Consider the following 12,912-nt stretch of genomic DNA (forward strand, 5'->3'; position numbering starts at 1 on the left):
ACCGTTCTTGTGATCATTTTGACCCCACGGGGTGAGATCTTGCGTGGAGCCCCAGATCGAGGGAGATTATCAGTGGTCTTGTATGTCTTCCATTTCCTAATAATTGCTCCCACAGTTGATTTCTTCAAACCAAGCTGCTTACCTAATGCAGATTCAGTCTTCCCAGCCTGGTGCAGGTCAAAAATGTTGTTTCTGGTGTCCTTTGACAGCTCTTTGGACTTGGCCATAGTGGAGTTTGGAGTGTGACTGTTTGAGGTTGTGGACAGGTGTCTTTTATACTGATAACAAGTTCAAACAGGTGCCATTAATACAGGTAACGAGTGGAGGACAGAGGAGCCTCTTAAAGAAGAAGTTACAGGTCTGTGAGAGCCAGAAATCTTGCTTATTTGTAGGTGTGATTTTCTGGATTTTTTTTTCTCAATTTGTCTGTCATAGTTGACGTGTACCTATGATGAAAATTACAGGCCTCTCTCATCTTTTTAAGTGGGAGAACTTGCACAATTGGTGGCTGACTAAATACTTTTTTCCCCCACTGTACCTATTGTTAGGTTTTGAAATAAAAAAAAAGTATCCAGATTATATATAGCGTTCTATAACAATGCTTAACTTATGCTATAAACAAGCTTTAAAATGCCCGCAAAAGACGTGACTCCGATGCATTGGCCTGTGGGGATATATTGGTTAGTCTCTGACATTCTGAAGCTGAGCTGCAGCCTTCAGTATTGGAGGAGACAAAAAATAGACTTCGCTATTCTGTCACTATTAATTGAGCTTTTCACTTTCTGAAAAGAGAAGATGTTTAAACCCAGGCAGCTTTTGGGAAGCACTTCTGTTATTGGGTTAAGCGAAGGACGAGTAGCCAGCAGTTGAAGCTTAAATTTTTCTGTGTCGGTCAAGCCTCTGTCTGGGTGGAAAGGTAAGTATTGAAAGTGCCATTCTTAGATTCATAAGGACGTCTAAGATTTAATTATTTGCAAACAGCAACCGTTTCGTTGCAAACAAGACACTCTGGTATGATATTGGTGAAATATGGTAAGAATGCCAATTTCTCTGTCCATTCTTCCCTGAAACTTCTATTTTCATTATCCACCTTTCTTTTGAGACTTTTTGAGAGCGACATTTTCTCTTGATTGCTAGCTGTTTTTCCCCAATCAACGAAAAAAATATAAACAGTTTGTGATCAAATTTAAATTATAAGCTAAGTTATTGACATTGAACTGATTATATAGCCTACTAACCAGATGTGTTTAATTTGTAGCATAGGCCTATGAATTTGGCTGCTATTATACTAATTATGTTCTGTCCCACTGACGAGGCTACTAGCTTAGAAAGAAATTGGATACAGTAACTAATATCCCTTTCATCAGACCAAAATCCCACTAACGGTAATGTCTGCATTTTTATATTAGCTTTTTTGTATATATGAAAGGGGTAGGGGGAGAGAAAAAAAACATGGAAAGTAAAAGCCACCTACATTTTGCATTTTTATAGACCCTGTAACCAAAATACAGGTATCGGGTCTGTGTGAAGTGTTCTCTGCTTTCTTGCAGGTCAATTCATTAACACTTCCATTGTTTAACCTCTCTCTAATTTGAACTGCAAACAGCCCCAATGGTTTAACAACACCCCCCACCCCTCCCAATTTGCCAGTTACCCACTGATATGTATAAAGGCTCGCTGTAGACGGCGGACTGCAGACATTTTCACGCGATTCTACATGGAAAATCAGTGTGCAGTCAGGTTCGCAAATTACGTCCAGCACTGTTTAGAGGTGCTAAGCACTCTTGGCCAGCAACGTTATTGGTGTGTCTTGAGCCCTAAAAGGGTTATACCTGCAAATAATTGGGAATTAAGGGGCTGTTTGAAGAGCATATAAGCATTGTCTTATATTTTTTACAGCTAACATACCACATCTTCTGTCTGAAATGGGTATCAGTAAGTTGCTACAAGTCATATGTGGTTAGGTATCACCTTGTTTGGCTTTCCCATTGCAGTGTCGTGTTCTGAACAAGTCCAGCTTCTTCCCCAGATCTCTATGGTGGTGGCCTATGGTAGCCGTGTAAATGGGCTGGATGGTTCAATAATTGCCTTATTTCATGCTCTTTCTACGGTGTGTCAGAAATAACCTGGCTGATGGATTGGACTGTGGAATTTAAGGCTTGTTAAAGTGGGCTTTGACGTTGATATTGTTTAATTCAGAAGCGAGGTAGAGGTCAGAGAAAAATGTGTACGCTGATTTACTCGCCAAAATTAGTGCAGCGCTGTCATATAAATATAGATGAGGAGAGAACCATTGGAGGTCACCCAGTGGATTAGATCATTTACCCCCAGCTCTTAACTTGGCTAATACCTTCTGAAACAGAGAGCAGGCTAACACCACAGACACACAGTTTAGAAAGAGATCTCCATCACTTGCTTATTCTTTAAAAAAACTGAATTATTATACCAGGAGTACATTCCTCACTCTTTGACTCCCTTTATTTATCCCTGTAATTGTCGATTTTGATTTCTGAAAGCTTTGCATGATTTTTTATTATGTCTCAGAATTGATGTCAAAACGGTAATTGCCACTTTATGAAGCTGCCTTTTGTGTTTAACTCTAAACTGAGAACTAGCGCTCTTGAAAAAACATTATTTTGTCTCTTCGGCTTTAGACCATAAGGTCAAGTCGGCCTTGCAGGAAGTATTGGTTATTTATTGAGTAATTTGTTGGCAAGAACTACTAATATATTAGTTCTTAAAAAACAAATAGCATTGTAAATTGCATACAGCTATTGTACTTTGCCTTTCAGGGATATTGGTTGTCCAATATGTAAGCGTTTCAGATGGCTTGTTTGGCTGCCAAGGCAGTGGACAGATGAGGATAGGAGGCTAGGAGGACTGTGTGTGTGGGGGGATGGGAAGTTGTTATTGAGCATTTTCCGCAGCAAAGCTGTACCTTACTATCCACGAGGCCCTCAAAGCAGGACAGTGTCCTTGAATTCCTATGGCTATTTTCTCATTACAACACTAGCACACTGAAAATACCCTCTTTCTCTCACCCGCACCTTTAATTGTTCAACTTCTAAATCAGTTATGACACACCCCTCACTATTGTCATTGGTTGCACTAATTGCACTGTTTGTCTACATAACCTGGTTCTAGCATTCATGACATTACCCTGAAGAGAAGGTACAGTGATGCCGAAACGTTGGTGTTTTATCCAATAAATTACTGGGAGTTTATATACACTGCTCAAAAAAATAAAGGGAACACTAAAATAACACATCCTAGATCTGAATGAATGAAATAATCTTATTAAATACTTTTTTCTTTACATAGTTGAATGTGCTGACAACAAAATCACACAAAAATGATCAATGGAAATCAAATTTATCAACCCATGGAGGTCTGGATTTGGAGTCACCCTCAAAATTAAAGTGGAAAACCACACTACAGGCTGATCCAACTTTGATGTAATGTCCTTAAAACAAGTCAAAATGAGGCTCAGTAGTGTGTGTGACCTCCACGTGCCTGTATGACCTCCCTACAATGCCTGGGCATGCTCCTGATGAGGTGACGGATGGTCTCCTGAGGGATCTCCTCCCAGACCTGGACTAAAGCATCCGCCAACTCCTGGACAGTCTGTGGTGCAACTTGGCGTTGGTGGATGGAGCGAGACATGATGTCCCAGATGTGCTCAATTGGATTCAGGTCTGGGGAACGGGCGGGCCAGTCCATAGCATCAATGCCTTCCTCTTGCAGGAACTGCTGACACACTCCAGCCACATGAGGTCTAGCATTGTCTTGCATTAGGAGGAACCCAGGGCCAACCGCACCAGCATATGGTCTCACAAGGGGTCTGAGGATCTCATCTCGGTACCTAATGGCAGTCAGGCTACCTCTGGCGAGCACATGGAGGGCTGTGCAGCCCCCCAAAGAAATGCCACCCCACACCATGACTGACCCACCGCCAAACCGGTCATGCTGGAGGATGTTGCAGGCAGCAGAACGTTCTCCACGGCGTCTTCAGACTCTGTCACGTCTGTCACGTGCTCAGTGTGAACCTGCTTTCATCTGTGAAGAGCACAGGGCGCCAGTGGCGAATTTGCCAATCTTGGTGTTCTCTGGCAAATGCCAAACGTCCTGCACGGTGTTGGGCTGTAAGCACAACCCCCACCTGTGGACGTCGGGCCCTCATACCACCCTCATGGAGTCTGTTTCTGACCGTTTGAGCAGACACATGCACATTTGTGGCCTGCTGGAGGTCATTTTGCAGGGCTCTGGCAGTGCTCCTCCTTGCACAAAGGCGGAGGTAGCAGTCCTGCTGCTGGGTTGTTGCCCTCCTACGGCCTCCTCCACGTCTCCTGATGTACTGGCCTGTCTCCTGGTAGCGTCTCCATGCTCTGGACACTATGCTGACAGACACAGCAAACATTCTTGCCACAGCTCGCATTGATGTGCCATCCTGGATGAGCTGCACTACCTGAGCCACTTGTGTGGGTTGTAGACTCCGTCTGATGCTACCACTAGAGTGAAAGCACCGCCAGCATTCAAAAGTGACCAAAACATCAGCCAGGAAGCATAGGAACTGAGAAGTGGTCTGTGGTCACCACCTGCAAAACCAGTCCTTTATTGGGGGTGTCTTGCTAATTGCCTATAATTTCCACCTGTTGTCTATTCCATTTGCACAACAGCATGTGACATTTATTGTCAATCCGTGTTGCTTCCTAAGTGGACAGTTTGATTTCACAGAAGTGTGATTGACTTGGAGTTACATTGTGTTGTTTAAGTGTTCCCTTTATTTTTTTGAGCAGAGTGTGCGACTCTCTTTATTTTTACAACTTCTAAATCAAACCATAAAAATATACTCTGACAGGTTTTATGGCAAAAAGCAACTATGAGTCTGAATCAAAATGTCAGGGGGAGAAGGTCTCTGAGACTGTTGATATTCTGTTTGTCCATGGTTGTTGTTCAAGTCTTAACATTTGGCCTCGGCTCACAGACAGGCAGAAAAATCTATTTCCCTCTCCTGTAATTGTTGCCAGTGTGTCTGTAATTGAAGGACTTTAAAATCGATTAAAATTACCTTCAAGCAATTTAGCGCTGAAGATTTTTTAAAGTTTTGGTAGGACACACTTTCCTCTTTCTTTTTCTATGGTATTCCTATCTAACCTCATTCATTGTTTTTAGTGAGGAACATTTTCTGTTGGTCAAGGATCTGATGCGTTCAGGATCACCAAATCCATCTTGACCTCAACTAAATAAGGTAATGTTTCCTGCGAGGGCAACAGATTTGGAGTTCTTGCACTATTTTCTACCATAGATATAAAAAAAGGAAAAAAAGAAATTAACTCCTATATTGGACCAACTGCCATGAAGTATTTGAAACTCAATAATGACCTCTTTCCCTTTATTACCTTTTCCCTATTTCTCTCTCTCTCTCTCTCTCTCTCTCTCTCTCGCGCGCTACTGTACCCCTTTACAGCCAGCTGTTCATTCCCTATCTCTCTCTCATTGTCAGTGAGTAGTTAATCGCCCTTTATTAATTAAAAGAGAGAGCGAAAGAGGGGTGAACTGAATACACCCCGCCATTCAGCCGTGCCGTCTTTTCAAATATTTGTTAGTTCTCCTTTGTTTGATAAACTTTCGCTGGAGCAAACTTTTGACAGTGATTTGTATGTGTTTGTGAGCTGTCTCTGATCCAATTATCTCCAAAGTGGTGTCAGGAGAGAAGGCTTCAATAATGAAGGAATCTACTGATACACTGACACTAATTAAAAGCTCATTTGGTGTGACCTCTGAACGCCTCTTTAATTAAAACAGAAGCACAAGCAACATAATGCTGTTTCAAATTGCCTGATAATTAGGCTCTGGAGCTTCCTGGTGGAGTTCTCAGCAGGTGTGCTTGTGACATGCTCACACATTCCACAGTCCCACAATGCACTCCTCCGAGTTTACGCCCAGAAAGAAGAAAAGGGGACATGAAATCCTGAGAGGTTAAAACAATAGATGTATTGATGACAAAGCAATGCAGATATTTATGGTTTGTTATAAAGGCTTTATAGGCCTAGATAAAAACATTGATGCACACAGTTGGTAGACCATTCTAACCAGTTTGCTCACTACTCTTTATAAAGTGAGAAAGAAACACAAAATAACATTGTGATGTCTACATGTCTCGGTTTTGTGTGTGTGTGTGTGTGCGAGAGTGTGAGAGTGCGCGTGTGTGCATGTGGTGAGGTTGAAGGTGACTTTGGGAGTTAATAGCTATAACCAGAGGGTTGTGCAGTCTCTTTTTCCGTCTCCTTCCTCAAACTCAGGGTGAATATATGAAGCCTGTGCATGTCAAGTGCTATTGCCGTCAAACGTGCTTGACTGCAGCGTGCCATCTGAGGAGAGTGTGTGCGGAGTGCCAAGGAAAAGTGGCCTGTCACCTGTGATTTTGTCGATGTGCTAAAGCATGGCGGTAATGAGGAGATGAAGGCTGCAGAAGCGGTACAGAAGCGATGAAGCACACACACTCACACAACAAGGTGATGAAGTTTGGCATCCTGGATTCTGTGGAGATCTCCCCTGCTACTTAACACTTTTTGATGCAAGTGGGCAAGGTAATCAGGTTGCATGTGGGTTTACTTGTTTTCCTGTGTGTACCCGAGTTAATGTGATGATAAGGTGTGTGGGAGAGTGTGGGGGTGTATGTGTGCGTGTGGAAGTATTAGTGTGTTTGTTTGTTCACGTGAATGTGTTTCTGGTTGGCGGGCGGGGAGGGTGTTTGAGGATGGAAATATGCTTGTTTGTATGTATAGAGGTTTGTCTGCTGATTGTTTGTTGAAAAAGTGTAAACTTATCTGGAGAAAGTGTTGATTGGATGTCTAACAGTAGCCTACTACACAGCTTCATTAGCCCCAATGTGCCTCCAAACCCTGGCAAGTCTGGATATGACGATGCCTGGGGCATGTTTACATTCAACTGATCTACCACTACAGTAGTGATAGATGTAACCGCATATGATTTAAGGACATCAATTTCCTTTGCAGTACTAAAGGTAGTCTGTAAATGTTGTACATGCTATACACAGGTTTCCCATAAAATCTCCAAAATGATCTTCCCATACAAAATATTGCACAGAGAGTCTGTATACAGAGAGGGGGACTGCACTGAGTAATATTGTCATGTCATTGTCAATATCTGTGTGTATGGTGAGCGTGCGTGCCTGTCTCTGTCTCTCTCTGTGTGTGTGTGTGTGTGTGTGTGTGTGTGTGTGTCGCTAGATCTCTGTGAGATCAGTGTGGCACCCTCTCCTAAATGAGCATATTACTTACATCCACTGGATATTTCAAACACTTCCAGTTGTAAAATTCTCCATTACATGGGTCAGCCAAGGGCAATGGGAGCCGAATAAGTACCTATCCTTTTCCAAAGGCTCGGCCCCACCAATAACTCCCTCCTGCTGAGATCTCTGTCAGTGCTCTGATTGCCTTTTATAAAGCCTCATTCACACAGACAAGTAGCTTTTTTTTCTCAATGAGCCATTTTCCCCAGCACGTCAGATACTGGGATATTAATGAATGCACAATGACAGTTCTTAGAGAGCGAGACGGCCGTCCTGCCGCCATGAATTTACCCACAGGTCCTTCGCCAGAGAAAAAGGTATGAGACTATAAAAACAAATAGGTGGAGGTCAGAATCTCATCTCCTCCCAGAGATTAAAAACTCATTTCTCAAAGCACCGCTGCTTTATTGAGGCTGATTCTTGGGGCCCTTCATGCAAATGGAGGTGTGATTAGACTGGGTGTTAGCTTGATGGAGCCGCAGTGGGGGTGGAGACACCGTGTCCCTCTGTCCAATTACCACTGTCTGTCTGTATTACAGCAGGGACCCAGCGGCCATGTCCACACGCATCATTAGGGGACAGAGCTCTCCATGAAACACACACACACTAATACAAACACATACTAACACACACACGAACTGGAACAGTGAAGTGCATTGGCTAATGCCACAGATCCCCTTTAAGACATTAACTTAGAGACCGCTATCGGAGTAGTGTTCAGATTCCATCCATGGACAATCAAAGAGGGTAACAGAGTGTTTAACCACTAAAGAATGGCCATTCCAAGAATCTTCAGAACATTGGTGTTATTAATCTGGTATCAACCAGGGGCTATGCGTATAAGGAAAATAATGAACGACGTGGATAATTGAACTTTTGCTTTCAAAAGCAGCTCAAACATGTAAGAATGAACTATAGCTATTGAATTATACCATGCTGATATACCGTGCGTTATAGGGAAATAATGCATGCTCTAGAATTCCCTTCAAGCCAATCAGAAACGAGTATTCAACAATGCCATGGTATAAAATAAATTATAAACTAGGTGGTTCGAGCCCTGACAGCTGTGGTATATCAGACCATATACCACAGGTATGACAAAACATTTATTTTCACTGCTCTAATTAAGTTGGTAACCAGTTTATATTAGCAACAAGGCACCTCGGGGGTTTGTGGTATATGGCCAATATACCACGTCTAAGGGCTGTATCCAGGCACTCCGCATTGCGTCGTGCTTAAAAACAGCCCTTAGCCGTGGTATATTGGCCACATACCACACCCCCTCGGGCCTTATTGCTTAATTATAAACTGGGTGGTTCGAGCCCTGAATGCTGATTGGCTGACAGCCGTGGTATATCAGACCGTATACCACAAAATATTTATTTTTATGGTATATGGCCAATATACAATACCACGGCTAAAGCCTGTAATTTTTACATTTTAGTCATTTAGCAGACGCTCTTATCCAGAGCGACTTACAGTTAGTGAGTGCATAATTATTTATTTTTTTCCATACTGGCCCCCCGTGGGAAACGAACCCACAACCCTGGCGTTGCAAGCGCCATGCTCTACCAACTGAGCTACAGGTATCCAGGCACTCTGCATTGCGCCGTGCATAAGAACAGCCCTTAGCCGTGGTATATTGGCCATATACCACACCTCCTCTTGCATTATTGCTTAGTTATAAAATGGAGGAATAGAGGATTTGGAATAGTTTCTTCTCTATGGAAGAAAGATGTGAGCTCAGCGGGATTCCACACCAGTGAAGTTTCTACAGTGATGTAAGCTTCACATTGGGCAATTCTGTACCGTAGTTCCTGAATGGATCAGAGGGTTCCTCCACTGTGCAAGGAAATCAATAATTTATAACCCTAATATTATCAAGTTCATCTCTCTGATGCTACTGTGGTAGGTCATTAAAGTTAACTAACTGGTTTGAGGGGGTGCAATAGTTGTGGGTGATCCGTTCCATGCTGTTTGACTGCCTGTAGATGAGCCTGAGCTTTTCTTTGAAAGGGAAATGTGTTCCTGCAAAATGGCTCTGAGATGTGATGTAATAATGAGCTGAAATGTTTATGATTTCCCAAATCATTAAAAAGCAGCGCCTGATGCCTTTTTAATGAAGGGGGCCCCAGCAAAAAGGGTTGGGGAAGATGAGATGTGATATTCATACAGGGTTGTTTCCTCATTAACCTTATTTTATGCAAGCTAATGCAGTTCGAACTCAAGTTTATGAAAGACACCATCTTATTTTTATTTTTTCTCTCCGCGATCCTTTCAAGTTGACCATCGATGTCTGAGGGTCATGTCTGCTTTTCATGTGGACTGAATTCGGTGTGAGTTTTCTCTTTAATGAGCCTGGTTTCACTGGCAAGGTCAGGGCCGTGTGCCACAGCCACAGCAGCTGACATGTACTCAGTGTATATCCTTCCTCACCATGTTATTGAGTCACAGCACTGATACAAGGTCAGAGAAAACAAACTCCTATCTAACCCCCCATCAACACACACACGAACACACACACACACACACACACACACACACACACACACTTCCTCCTTCCCCTTGTTTCCCTTCCACCCCACTGTAGACTAAAGTTACCTGACTGTGATTAGGACGTGTCATCCTCCTGGCCTGCAGGGCTATGTCTTTTAATAAGGTATGTATATTTATCTCAGACCCCCTGTCCATGTCTCTATCTGGATCAATAAGGATTAGTATTACACACCAAATCAAAATTCACCCTCAGGGGGTTGATGAGAATACAACCTGAACCTGCAGACATTTTAAGGAAGTTTATATTGCATAGAATTCATATCTATTACGATCTGTGTTTATGGAGTATTGGAAACATTATCTGACCATTCCAAACTAATATCCTATTGATGAAGACTGACAGGCATATAGAAGGCAAGGTTATTTACAATAAAACACCTCCGTTATGTTAAACTGAATGGCTATTAAGGTTTTGCTATTCCATAGTTGTTTTTGAGTTAGTGTCATATTCTCAATCTGTGTTGCTTTTCAAAGGAGATCTTTAGGGGCATATGATGGAAATGGTTGATAAGGTACTTAATAAAGTAGTTGGTGTTCCAATTCATTGTTTTCCTCTACTGGGACTAACCAATTGTCCTTGAATGATACGCACAGAGTGAATAGACTTTTAAAGTACACAATAGAGTACAAAAGAGAACCCATAATTTGGTTTTAGGCCTATAACCTGAAAAGGAACGGCATGTGTTGCCATTATTCTCAACAGCTGAACAGATGATCAAAAGATCATATTACAGAATTCAAACCCCTCTATTCAAGCATTGAAACAGCTGTCAATTTGCCACCTTGGTAGAGCAGGTAAGTTGTTTGGTGAGTTTGACTTCCACCTGTCACCCCACCTGGATCCATTATCCTTGACTCGTCCTTTAGGGAAGAGCTGCCTGTGCTGCACATTCCATGGAAGACTCCATTCAGCACGTAATGACACTGACAAGCCTCATTCTGCAGCTGCTGGAGCATTCTGTGGGGGTGAAGTATGTAAGAGCATCAACCCCCCCTCCCCACTCCTTCCCTCTCCTCCCTCCCTCTCCTCTCACCCTGCTCCTCAGCGCTGCAGATGACATTTCATAAAATATTCATAAAAAACAATCTCTAAACGGCGTAATTAGAGGCAGGATTTAATGTCGGCCTAATCCTAGGGCTCCTGTTTTGCAGTCATCCTTCATGTGCAAAATGGGAGCCCATGCTACAGTGCCGCTGCACACAAACGCCGGGCGCCGCTCGCTCAGCCAATAACCTCTGCCGGGTTTTGTCGTGTATCATGCCCTGCTCAAACCTCATCTTTGAATGCATGCTGGATTCCTTAACCTCTCCCCTTTGGTGTGTCATCAGTATTTAGGCCTCCTGTAGCTCAGTTGGTAGAGCATGGCGCTTGCAACGCCAGGGTTGTGGGTTCGATTCCCACAGGGGGGCAGTATGAAAAATGTATGCACTCACTAACTGTAAGTCGCTCTGGATAAGAGCATCTGCTAAATGACTAAAATTGTAATATTTATATCACTGCTGTAGTACACACAGATAGAACAGCAACCAACAGCTGCATGGAAATATGCTGAAGAGAAAGGCCTGACAGTCACTCTAACACCCACTAAATTCCTGCTGAATGGGCTGTAGAATAGCTCTGTCTGCACATTATTGCATTTCAGGTTATTAATTACTTGCCAATTACTTAAACAAATATGGTACATTAAGTGCCTAATTTCCCAGCTAACTCTGAGCAGATGGATACTGCTGTGCTGGATAATGAGTAGGCTACCTGGGCCTAAGCAGAGTGATGTCATGCACTACTAGCTCCCCTGCCTTCCTTCACGGCATGTAGTAATAGGTCTGTACATTAGGGGGCTATTGAACCTGATATTAGTGGATCAGGACTTGCATATGTTTCAAATGGCCCTATGGATGAGCTTCCTGTATCCATGTATTTTTCATTCATTATAGTTAGTTGTGAAAATTCCCCAAAATAAGTGAAAACGTACTCTGTGACACCACTTGATAGCAGTGTAATGTTTTGGAATGTGTTCCTGTATGTTCAGAGTGATATTGAAGTTGACTTGGAATAAGCCTTATATTTAAGTATTATTTGGAATTGTACACATTTGCAGCTAAAGGCTGAATTGCAGAGTACATAGGCCTACATGAGTAAGTAAATCAAAAAAAATATGAGATGTACTATACAATATTAGAGTTAAGCAGCATTAAGCAGTCTCACAAAGTATGGCATAGGGCTGTTGTAGTATCTGTCAGAGTAGGGGGAAGGTTCAGTTTGTGATTGGGTCAGGTAGATCTACCACTGACATGGCCTCTCGTCTGAGGCAGCCATTTGTTGTAATCCTGGGATTTTGCAAGCTTCTGGGCAAAGGATCTGCAGAGGTGGGTGTGGCGGGACTCCAAGGACTGCAAGCCCAGGTCATTGCATGCAGAGTCGGATGAGGTGTAGGTGGGGCCCATGATGATTTCGGTTGCACATCGTTGGATCTTCTCAAGTTGGTTGTGTTGGTGGGCTGTGAGACCTGGGTTCCATACTGGAGCGGCGTGCTCGAGCACTGGACGGACAAAGCAGGTGTAGACTGTCAGAAGGTCTTCGGGTTGGAGGTTGAAGTGGCGAAGATGGTTCATCATGAAGAGCTTTCGGTTCCCTTTGGTGGTAATGTCAGAGAAGTGTGTGTCCCATTTTAGGTTGGCTTGGAATGTCACATGAGCGTTATGGCGCTGGACAGCACTTCAAGTGTGTGACTGGAGATAAGGAATCAGGATTGTGGCTAAAACGGTTGTACACCACTTTGTTGGTTTGAGCGTCATCTTTTTTTGTTCTGACCAGTCGGCTAGTAGGTTGAGGTCCTGCTGTATGGTGGAAGTGTCACGAATGGGTCTTGATTCAATGAGGTTCAAGTCATCCACAAAGGTCATCCACAAAGTTGGATAGGGTACCCTCTAATGCATCATTGACATGAGCCACAAATACAATTAGACCAAGCCGTGTGCCCTGGGGGAGGCCACAGGAGAGTTCTTGGGCCTGGGATAGAGTCTCATGATATCTTGTCACC

This window comes from Coregonus lavaretus (genome assembly GCF_964263955.1).
Source record: "Coregonus lavaretus genome assembly, chromosome: 8".
NCBI lineage: Eukaryota > Metazoa > Chordata > Actinopteri > Salmoniformes > Salmonidae > Coregonus > Coregonus lavaretus.